The following is a 12,770-nucleotide window of genomic DNA, read 5'->3' as shown; positions in this document are numbered from 1 at the left end:
GTTTGATAGGATGGACAAAAATAGACTAATTTTTTTTTTTTTTTTTTTACAGGAGGGGTGGAGTAGATGCCATGTTCCTTCTCTCACAGAACTTAGAGTCTCCGATATTTATCTGTCTCACTGCCCTTATGAGAATCTAGAAATTCTTGTTGAATCTCTAATAGGTGCCCTTCTTTAATTCACTTTTAAGCAATGTCATTTCTCCAGTCCTGGCTTCAGAACATCTTCTCATTGGCCTCTCTCCTTCCAAGAAAGAGAGAATAACTATGCACTCATTATATCTCTTCCTGTCTATTTGGGTAAAGAATCCATTAAGGTCTATGTATCTGCTTTATTTGAAGCCTCCATCAGTAAAACCTGAACCCAGAAGAATCACCTTCTCTGATTCTCTTAATGACATATAAGCTATACTATCTCTGATACATTGGCTACAAATGATTAAATCAAAAGCTGGTGCCTAAATCAAGGGTAAAGAAGCCTAGGCTGGATGTGAAGAAGGCTACATGTTTCTGATGTGGCTTGACCTAAAATTCCACCCAATAGGGGAACTGTATATTTAATGGTGATAAACTGACACAATCCCTTGGGCTTATGACATAAAAATAAGCACCAAAACATTCCATCATTTTGTTTGCCTAAATATTTCTTGTATAGTTCAGTCTGGGGAATTATCAGTTCTAAGTGATTAGTAATAAAAAAGGGGCTATAGCTTTTATATTTCTTGGTCCTTCATGGTGATTATGTAGCTTTAGAACAAATATTCTCTCAAAGGATTCCTGGAAAAGATTCCCCTTTATAACCCTGAAGAGCTTAACTAAGACAAAGTACTAACAAATAGATTAACCCTTTGTGATAAGGGTCCCAAGACTACCCCAGGTTCAGTGATTCATTAGAAGGACTTACAGGTCTCGGCATATAACAACTATAGTTAATTATAGTTATAGTTAATTATAATAAAAGGATACAAAGCCAAACCATCAAAGAGGAAAGGCATATGGAGTAAACTTGGGAAGGAACTTCAAGCTCAAGCTTCCAGGAGTCCTCTCCCAGTGGAGTTACACAGGATATGTTTAATTCCTCTAGCACCAGTTGTGATAACACATGTGAAATGTTGTCATTAGATATTCAGCATCCAGATTTTTGTTAGGGGGATGGTGACGTAGGCTCATTCCACTTAGCACATACCAAAATGCTTGACTCCTTGGAGATAAACAAATCTTCAGATTAGGCCACACTCTGCACAGTCTAGGCACAAGGACCCACCTTCATCAGTTATGGAACAGTGGGAATAATCCCAAAATTCAAATGCCCAAACAAAAGCCAATGGCCAACCTTGCAAGCCTAGTTTCCTAAGGTTAGCCCTTCAACATCTCCCCCTCCACCCCCTTGCCAAGTATTTCTGTTTCCTAAGATAAATAACTTCAAATTATTCTACACTTAGCTTGAAAAGCTTTATTAATAAATTATATCACTTTTGTTGATTAGTTTTAGCTTTTCCTAAGTTAATGAACATGGCAATGGTTCAGTTATCGAGATTCATTACCACTGTCCATGGGTAACATATTTGCATTTTATTGCTTTATACTATTTGAAGAAATGCTGGAAATGAACTACTACTGGCCAGATGTGAATGAGTGTATCATGTGTAAGAACTTACCTTTCATATGTTGGGGGAAGAAGTTCAAGAGAAAAATGGAAAGTCCTTGAGGCTTGATTGCGATGTGACTACAATATTTTAAATTCAAGACAGTGTGAGATTTAGACATTTGGGTCCACAAAAAATGGTTGCTTTTGATATATCTCTATTGAAATGTAAGAAAAATCCTGTAGAGCCACGATTCCAAGCAAATCCAGTCATGGAAATTAGTGATTCATATTGGCTATCAGGATGAACTGCACTATTTCCATCAGAAGACAGTCACGAACTAAACCATATTGTAAGGAAAAATGAAAATAAAATACTGTGCATACAGATAGGATCAGATGCCGTGTTATGACTTGCTGGATTATGTGCTGAGCTTAGAAAGTCTGCACTTTCCCATTTGGGGAAAGCCATTAAGAGTACAGTTAGGACTAATGCTGTCACCCTGAAAAAGAAATCAGAAAGCTAATGGTGCAGCTTCGATTTGTAATCAGGGCTTGGTCTTCTGCATCTCCATTCTGTACCCTACAAAAGAACTCGCTTCTCACTGATCCCTTTCCTCCCAAGTTATTCCACAGGGAGAAAGACCTGATCTCTTCTTAGTTCATTTTTTCCTAAGACCTCCCCCAAAAGGTGCAATGACTATTTTATTGGCTAATTACTATATCCATTACTTTTTCATAATAAACTTAATAAATTAGAATTTTTTGTTTGGGTTCTGTTGATGATTGCAAACATAATTATTAATCCGTTTTTAAGCCATCAGATTAAATACTGTCTGAATAACTGCCAAGTGTTCTATCACTTTCTAAATGAAGAGAAAACATCAGCAAAGGAAGTTTCTCACACTTTTCTTTTAGCCTAACCCTTCGTTTAGATGATGAGACACGTCCATAACGACAATTAATCACTTCCAGAGTGGCTGCTAACTAAATCTGGACTTACACCTTTGAATTCTTCAATTCATTAGCCAACATTCTTCCTGACAGGTTTATAGTTTTTATTAGCGTCAGAAATGTGTACTTTAGAAGAACACACATAAGCAGCATAAGAAACCTAATTTCATAAAAGGGCTTTAATCAAGCGACGATAACTAGTAGCATCCAGTAAATCAGAAAAAAACAACTGAGTTTGCATTTGCGTGCCATCTCAGGACAGCAATGACAGCCCTAGAATTTTTTTTAAACAGTGAGCTAAAGCACACCAAGACAGTGTATCTTTTGTAACAGTAACTACATGTATCTAGGTAATAAGAGCTATTTTTCATTCAGAATAAATTTCTTCAGAATAAGAAAACAATAAAGTCAACCTTAAACAATGGGTAAGAAATCCCCTAAGTCTACAGCTTTAGCAGAGTGATCTAAAACTTTACAAAATGAGTTTTTACTATGAAGCTAAGTGACTGGAGTCACTCACAGGATTCACCGGGAAGTTCTCTGCCTTTCAGTCACCCAACAGACAAATTTTGAGCACTGCATTACAAAATCTGAAATCCTGTTGAAAGAGGACATGTAATCTAAATAAAGCTAGACTATGCTCTTAATTTTTTTTTTTTCCTGTCTGGGTACAAAACTTAGGAATTCTGGAGAACAAATGGCAACTAATTTCATCCTGTAGTTGAATATTCTAAAACTCTGGAAAAGGAAGAAAGATATAGCAAATATTTGACCACTACAAATTTCAGGGCTATGATGGCTTTTCAGTCTGGGGAACATACTAATCCCATCTCAGTTGTCTGGAAACTCAAATTAATACCAATTCCAGAGTTCATCTTCCACAGAGGCAGAAAGCATATTTCACATGCTTTAGTCTCCATTTCCTAAATCTTTACCAAAAAAATAAATGAATCTTCTATTTACAGAGCCTTGGAGAGATGAATGCCCATCCAGGGAGGGTATGTATGTATTCATAGCCACTGCCTAGTATGTATTCATAGCCACTGCCCTCACCACCATAACGTGTATTTGCTACAAGGTGCCACTGTGGAGGGCTGCTTCCCCAGGGTTCCGCGTCTTCAGGCTCATAGAAGGGAACTCTCACTAAAGGTGGAAAGGAAGTAAATAAATATAGTTTGATAACTACTGCTGGAATGATTTGGGACGTTAAAGACCATGCTGGAAAAGATACTTTTCTAGAAAGAAGCAATATTAAGAATGTTGACAGGATGACTCTTAGATTTATACATTATTCACTTAAGACTGGAAGACTTGCGAAATAGGCAAAAGAAAGAGAAGTTTAAATGGTGTTACCCATTTTATAAGAGTGTTTTCTTCTATGTCTGCCCAGAGTAAGAAGTTTGAACTTAGGCAAAAGTTTCTCCCAAACTCATTTCAGTAATGATACCTCTTCCCCAAAACTCAAATTATACCATCTTTCCTTTATCTTAGACTTCAGGTAAGTTTTACTATGGTTGTTTTTCATTTTGCTGTTTAAAACCACTATCCTTAAATATGCACACTTGACTTACTTTTCTTTCTCTGTGTCATCGTCACACATCCAATTTTATCTGTAAGCATGAGATCAAATATATATTGTTTGTTTTTTTCCAAGAAGGTCTTTAAAACTTTTCAAATTTTCCTTATATAATTTTCTGAAAACTTAGCTTAATTTTGGCTTTCTTCTTTTAGACAATTACTACATTTATATAATACCCTTTACTCCTTGGCTTTGATTATGTGTTCCTCCTTCCAACTTGTCTATATCTTACTTCAATTATAAAAAAACAAATAACAAACAAAAACAAAACAAAACAAAACAAAACAAAAAACAGAGTTCCCTGTAGGCACTGCAGATCCTTTAAGTGTCTCATAGTATGTTAATCATCAGAATACATTTTCAGTATGTAATTAAACTATGAAAACTTTTTTTTTCCAGCTGAACTTTTCTTTGAACTTCTGGTCTGAAAATTGACTTTTTATTTAATAAAGACTCTTAGAAATCTCTTTTTGCATGTTCAACATGTATTTATTGTCTAACTGGTCTTTATCTTCCGTATTGCTGTTGTTCCAAAGTTCTGTTTTGTGCTAATTAATAAATCAGGCAGACCTTTTATATTAACTTAAACCGTGTACAGAGTACAACTTTCCTCATACTGTTTCCTTAAAGTGTCTATGCAGTCCCTAAGATCTTGACTGCAGGCTAAGTTCTATAGGATGATCAGTTGTTCTGTGCAAAGCATTCTGTAAGTCACTCAAGCGTGTGCCATATGTTGCAAGCAATGAGATAGAGAGAGGATTAAAATTGCCATTTTTAAATTTGAGACTGGAATTCTTACCCACCCGCATGAAAAGACATTTCCTTGGCTACATTTTCCTGAGAATGGATACAAGGGGATATTTTACAATATGTAATTTTGCATCACTTGATTCACATGTGATAGATTTTTAGTGCTATTATTTTGTCCCAGCTCTGGGTCAAATATCTTCATTAGCAGACTCCCCAGTTTGAATTCCAAGAATGGCTCAGTTTTCACTCGGTCTCCATAGAGTGTTTTAAATTTCCCATTTATTTCCTTCCTTCCTTTTTTTTTTTTTAAGATTTTATTTATTTATTTGACAGTTAGAGATCACAAGTAGGCAGAGAGGCAGGCACCAGAGAGAGGAGGAAGCAGGCTCCCTGCCGAGCAGAAAGCCTGATGCAGGGCTTGATCCCAGGTCCTGGGATCATGACCTAAGCCGAAGTCAGAGGCTTTAACCCATTGAGCCACCCAGGCGCCACCCTCCTTTCTTATTATACTGTTTCAGGAACACCTCTAAGAGAACTAAACTTTGATTAAGAACCAAGTCAGATTATATTCTGTTCTAACCTTGGTGGTGTCTTTCCATCACTTCGTCAACAAATATGGAAAGATTATCTATTGAAAAACTCACTGTTCTAGCTCTAGGCATTACAAGTGAAAACAGAACAAAACAAATCCCCGTCCTCAGAAAGCTCACTCTTTACTAGGTAAACCTTAAATAAGGTTTAAAAAAAAAAAATCTCTGTTAGAAGGTGATGAGTGCTCTGAAGAAAAAACAAACCAACTAGAGGAATACAGAATTCGTATATGTGTAATTTGCGATGGAGTGGCTAGGGTCTTGTTTCTCTCCGATGGTGACAGCTGAATAAAGACCTGAAGGAAGGAAAGGAGACATTCAAGTGAATGCTCAGAAAAAGAGTGTTTCAGGCAGGGGGAAGGACAAATACCAAAACCATGGTCTAGAAATCTGATTGAAATGACTTAGGAATCACAAGAAGCCTGGTGTAGGTTTATGGTAAAGTACAAGCAACTAAGAATGTAGGGTCAAAGATTAATTGTATGATGTGATGCTTCTGTGTGGTTGGTGTGTAAGAATATTAGTCTCATGATCTAGGAAGACATCGCTGTATTTAATTGTCATGATCTTACTTTACTTGTCATATAATCTTACTTTTTAAACAATATGACTCTGCTGGCTCTCTGAGAAATAGGCCAAAGGAAGGCAAAAGAGAAAAGGACAAAAACTTCTGAAAACTGTTACTAGAAAATAGATAGGTGAAGAAGCAGTAGTAGCTCCAGGCAATGCATTAGCCTTGAAAGTTGGGAGACGAGGTTAGGTTTGGAACATATTTTAAGGCAGAGTTACAGATTTTGCTGACAGTTAGAACATGGGTTCTGACAAAATAAGAGAAAAGGATGCCTCTAAAAGTTTTAGCCAAGGCACATGGGACAGGTAGTTGTCCAGGATGGAAGAATAGGGTTTCATGTGTGGTGCTAGAGGAAGAGAGACTATGACCTCAGTGTTTCAAGTGTCAAGTCTGAGATGCCCAGGAGACACCCAGCAGGAGATATTTGGGAAGCCAGTTGGGTATATGCCTACAGCTGAGCAGGGAGGTGGACTGTGGAGTACACAATGGCTCTATTAGCCTGTGGATGGATATTAAAAGCCTAAAGCTTTTATGATGTTCCCACAGAAGTGAATGTGTAAAGAAAAATAAAGGGAAAAAAAAAAGGTGGGGGTCGGGGGGGCACTCTGTGCTGGGATGATCCAGCATTAAGAGGCCAGAGAGGTAAGAGAGAATAGCTAAAGAAGGTAGTAAAACAATGTCCAGAGACATAAGAGAAACAGAGAGTAAGGAATCATCTAAGACAAGTAAAGAAACGATTTCAAGGAGAAAGTAGTGATCATTATGCTATAGATAGTTAGGTAAGATGAAACCTGAGATGAAGCCAAAGTCCCCTGGATTTAATAATACAAAGTTTGAGCTCAAATGAGAATAATTGTACAGGCGAGACTGAGAGAGAAAGGGAGACTAGAAATTGTAAAACACTTTTTTTTTTTTTGATTTACAAAGAATTATTTTTCCCCCTACTATAAAAAAGAGAGAAGAAAGACAAAAGTGATAAAACAATGATTTCTGTATGTCTTAGTTTTATTGGTTTTTGTGATAAGACCATAGGGAGCATTTTTGTGGGGTGATGAGGAAGTGGTTGCAGAGATGGGGAAAATGATGACACAGGAGGGGAGTCTGCGGAACAGTGTCCTTGAGCTGGAGAGAGAGAACGTGACAGTGTGGGGAGTTTGCACAAGAGCCCACTCATGGCTCAGGAAAAAAGGCTACATAAACATAAACAGGTGCAGAAGGGATGCGGGGCTGGTGGAGGTTTACTTCTGATTTCTCCCATTTACCCTGTGAAATAGGAGGCAAAGTGTGAGAATGGAGAAGGGATTTTTTGCAGGGAGGAGGGCGGAGGGGCTGGTCAATGGGATGAGGGCCTCTGTGTTTATTAATTGGTGTTTCTCCAAGTTGGGCTTCTATCCTCCTACAGACAATAGAAGACAGGACCCCATCTTTCCTGAAGATGACCTTTCAAAGGGAGGGTTCCCAGGTCCCTAAGAAAGATATTTCTGGGTTGTATAACTGGCATATAACTGGCAGGATGCTGGGAGATGTACGTCTCATAGATGCCGAGAAAGAATGAAGCATTCTTTTGAAGGTTTTCTAAAGAAAATTTTTTTTTAAAGAAAAGGAAGGTCAGAGACCTATAGTTACAAAGAAACCTGTCAAAAGTTTAATCAAGCTGAGGGAAACTGTAAGGCCGTGTTGATTGTAAGGACCTTTTTAGCTAGAGGCTTCCATCAAGGTTAAAAAAAATAACTTTGTTTAACACTTAAACTATCCCTGCTCCCATTTCCCCAGGGGACTTACTTAAAAACAAGTCCCAGAAATCAGCTCCAGGTAACAAAGCTCAAATACAAGGGTGGGTCAGGCCAGGTGGAGACATCCAATCAATGGGGGGAGGCATACTGTCTCCCTAGTTACCAAGGAGTATGGGCCCCGCCCTTTGAGCACCTTTTGGGTGCCAATTCTGACCAAGGTGATAGGCTGGTTCAAATGTCTATTACAGGGTAAATTGTAATTCAATTGGTCGCCTAGCATGACTGTGCAGCTTTTTCTGTGTGTTTCAATCTCATTGGCCACCTGTGCATGGCCAGGCCCAAACACATGGCCTTTGCCCTTAAAAGCTAGTCTGGGAAACAGAGAAAGGTCGCCCTCTCTGTAAGAGGCATGACCCTAGCCGGTCAGTTTGATTCTTGATGCTTGGCATGAAATAAAGCTTTGCTTGACCTTCGCTTTATATCAGTCTCGCTCCTTTAATCACAGGCCCATTTTGGGGGGCATAACATTGGTCACGTTAAAGGCTAGGATGAGATGAGTGGCCATGAAATGAAAGTTAGATCTGTCAGTTCAGAAAAGTGGCTTTCTCCTATACTATGTGTTGTGAGAGAGTCTGATTTAACTAGAACGGTGGTTTTATTATGCCAAGAGGTGACTCAAACGGAGGACCATGGAATTTAAGGACATAAAATGGAGGGGGACAGGGAGCACCTGGGGATAAAAGAGAAAATGAAAAATTAGTAAGCTCACTGCTGATAGGGTTAACGCATTATGCAGATGTGGAAAGTAGAGGCCCCAAGTGGAAAAGAGAGGAGGTGGTGGTCAGAGGTGTGGCACTGGAAACTGGTGAGATCTGGAGGGTCACCATTGGACAAGGGGCTGATGGAGAGGGCGGGACTACACCAGTGACAGCAAGGAGGTTTGGAAGGTTAAAACATGAATGTTTAATCACCAAGAAGAGTGCTGGGGAAAAGGAAAGTAAGCCAGCCTTTAAAATCTTTTTTTATAGAAACAGTGACCTGGAGGCAAGACAGACAAGTTACATTTAAAATAGGAGCAATTCTTCTTTTTTTTTTAGCACCCAACCATTTGCCCAGCAATGGGATGTAAATGTAAATCATCACTCCCTCAGGTAAATGTGTTGAACAAAAAAACTGTAAGAACATAGATCAAAATGTTTACTGCTTTGGAGAAAGGACTGTGAATGATTAGAATGTTCTTCTTTGTTCCTCTATGTGTTTTCTTAATTCACCACAAATGAAAACAAAGTATTTTTCTAATCAGGAACTAGTAAGTTAGGACGGAAAGAAAGAAAATAATCAAATTTCGAATATGTCATTGTGACTAAAGCAGGTTACCTTGTGATTATGAACTTGGTAAATTATTGTTCCTTTACTTAAAAAAAAATTATTCAATACAACTTTCCATTTTATAAATATTCCCATTCATTATTTTCCATGATCGCCAGGGGAAATCAAACCTAGCATAACTGGGGCTCTGTTTAGAGCACCGTGTTATTTCCCTACAAGTTTTATACTTCTGTTGGAGTCAAACTGCAAAATTTCCTTTCTGAGAGTCCATTTTGAGGTGCATATCTATCTCTCTCTCTATATATATATATATATCTCCTCTTCCCCACTTAACTTTGGAAACCATATGGTATTTCAATTTCCAGGAAACTTTAATGACAGCTTACTCACCATGAACCCAAGTCACAGAATTCCAGCTTCCTTGCCTGGCCTACATTTTTGGCCTTTCTAATGAAACCTCAAGCCACTGGCTAGATTTTCCATCTGAGGAGCAGGTAGTCTGGCCTTCTAAAATCATTTTCCTTTAATTTTTTGTTTAATAAGGTCCATTAGGCAACTCACCTGTCCTGGGTCATGCAGTTGTGGCTCATAAGCAAGAGATAGAAAAATAAGCAGTTAGGGGTTTTTTTAATATTTATTTACAATCTGATAACATAATTACAAGCCAGTCTGCAAAACAGTGATATGGCAATAATCATTTTCATCCATTTTCACTATGTCAGAGACTCCCCACAAAAATTAATTAAATGCTTCCATGAACTCTGAGGGCCAAATTTTCTTTAAGGTCCTAATTAAAAATCCATTATTAAAAAAACCCCAATGCATTAAACTTTCAACCTGGCAATGAAATACTGACAAGTTGGTTTTTGTTTTGTGTGTGTGTGTGTGTTGTTTTTTTTTTTAAATGAAAGACTTACAGACCAGCAAGCAACCCAGCATGGTCAGCACAAGCTCCAAAATGAGTTAACTCTGACCCCACCTCCACCCCCAGCAAAGCTACCTTCTTACATGCTTTGCATTGCCTCTCCCCGTATTTGCCAGAAGTTCTTTCAGAAGTTTTCACAAGCATTTATTCAGTGTATTGGCAAAGCATTTGTGAGGTCAAAGATGGAAGTTTAAGAAGTGAATATTAGATTTTTAGATCTGAAATATTCCTTGTTTTACATCCTGACATTAAATCAATGCAATGGAAGAAGTCAGCAAGGTGTCCTCTTCCCTTACAAAGCGCACTCAAAATTATGTTCTCTGACACATATTTCTTACCTCTAGATTAGTATTACTCTGCACAATATCATTGGTATTACTTTGCAAATGCTTGCTTCTCTTTAGTAGTAACTTCTAAACTATCAAGACTCTGAAACTAAGTTAAAAATCCAAATTTCATAATAAGACTTTGCTAAAAATCACTGGAAGTCTCTAGGAAGTGTGTGTGTGTGTGTGTGTGTGTACATGTGTGTGCATGCACGTGTGCGTCTGTGCGTGTGTGTGTGTGTGTGTGTGTGTATACAAAAAATTACCTAGGTGGCATAATTTTCTTAGATTAATCAAAACTTGAAATAATATCCCTCTGGTGTTCCCTAGATCACCTTCAGGGTCATATTTCCCACTCATACTTTGAAATCAAGAATATGGAACATAAATATGGTTAAAATGTGATGTGAAAATGGTAATTAATTTTGATCTTGCTTAAGCCATAACCATGTATGGTAGAGAAACATGTATTTTCTCTTTTCAGTGGAGAAAGTCAATGTCGCAGGTTAAAAAAGAGGAAGTCATGCCGACTCCAGAACTCTAAGCACCACTCTTTCATCTTTGCAAGAAGTGAAGACTTGAGTTATCCTTTATTTGGGAGAAAAAAATAAAACAATAACAAAAAAGTTTGTCTAGAGGGAGAGCAGATCTGCAACTATCTGGACCATATATCTTTAAAACAGTCCTTATATAGCTTCTTTCTTCCCAGTTATCTGTACGTTACTGCTTGTTTTCAAAGGGTCATATGTATAGTTTTTTGTCAAGATGTTACTTCTAGGGGATCAAGAGCAAAGACACAAAAGACAATAGGAAAGGTATGCTAGCTTGATCTTCTACTCAAGAATACATTGTTCTGCCTGGTGCCAGCTCAAACGTGATCATACTTCAGGCTGAATAATTCTGCCTACAGTAGATGTTCTGATATCAAATTACTACATGGACAGTGTAAGACCAGACCACATCCCTGTAGGTGTGAGTGGGATTTTAACTAAGGAGAGTGGATATTCTGACTGCAAATTATTCCGTGACAAAGATGAAAGACAAAGATGTAAACCTTTCAATGGAAGTCCCAAAGAAGTCGTTCTCAGCATCCTAGGGGCAGTTTTGAGTAGAGGTGCTTAAAACACTCCTGAGCGGTAAACTTGATTTTTTTAAGCAGCATCAGGCTAGCACCTGTGCCCAGCATCATCTTGGAAAGTCCCCTGACATTGAATCACAGCTGGTGGCATCGGCATGTAGTCCCGTTCAAGAGCTGTCATAGCTTATTTGCCCCAGACTTCCCTTCCCTTCTCCCAACTCTTCTATTTTCTGAAAATAGTTCACAACCTTATCTCCATTTCCATGGGAGAGAGGATGAGCAGGGTGAGGACTTTGCCTTGAGATGGCAGCAAGTAACCAATGGAGGAAGGAGTGACCATTGGAAAGAACAACATTAGTCCACAATGTGCTATGTGGTTGATGTGGCCAGTGACTGCCAGGCCTAAACAGAAATTTTCTATAATACCGAAGGAGGAAAACCTGTTAAAAGACTAGATATCAAGACAAACCATAAGTGACTCTTAATCTCACAAAACAAACTGAGGGTTGTTGGGGGGAGGGGGCTTGGGAGAAGGGGGGTGGGGTTATGGACATGGGGGGGGGTGCTTTGGTGAGAGCTGTGGGGTGTGTGGACCTGGCGATTCACGGACCTGTACCCCTGGGTATAAAAATATATGTTTATAAAAAATAAAAAATTAAAAAAAAAGACTTAGATATCATACATCCACATGTGAATATAAGCACTTTAGCCATTTTAATTCAAACATATGTTCAGTATAACATTTGCAATTAAATGTTTTTATTGAAGTTTTAACCTGTATGGGAGAAGATATTTCATATATCCAATAAAGGATTAATATTCAAAACACACAAAGAATTTACATAACTCAACACCAAAAGAACCCCCAAATGAGCCAATTAAAATGGGCAGAGGACCTGAATAGACATTTTTCCAAAGACATCGAGATGGCCAGCAGATGTAAGATGCTCAATACCATTAATCATTAGGGAAATGCAAATCAAAATCACGAGGCATCGCGTCACACCGGCCAGCATGATGAAAATCAAAAGCACAAGAAATAACAAGTGTTGCCGAGGATGTGGAGAAAAAGGTAGCACCATACATTGCTGGTGGGAATGTAAACTGGTGCAGTCACCCTGGAAAACAGAGGTTCCTCAAAAAATTAGTTAAGTACAATATGACTCATTAATTTCACTACTGGCTATCTAACCCAAGAAATGAAAACACAAATGCAAAAAGATATATGCAACCTTTTGTTTTTTTGCAGCTTATTTTCAGTAAGTCAAGATATGGAAATAATACAAATGTCCATGGATAGATGGATGGATAAAGAAGATGTGGTATGTATATTATATATACATATTGCATA

Source organism: Mustela nigripes, chromosome 12, assembly GCF_022355385.1.
Source record: "Mustela nigripes isolate SB6536 chromosome 12, MUSNIG.SB6536, whole genome shotgun sequence".
Lineage (NCBI taxonomy): Eukaryota > Metazoa > Chordata > Mammalia > Carnivora > Mustelidae > Mustela > Mustela nigripes.
This window is presented reverse-complemented; position numbering follows the sequence as displayed.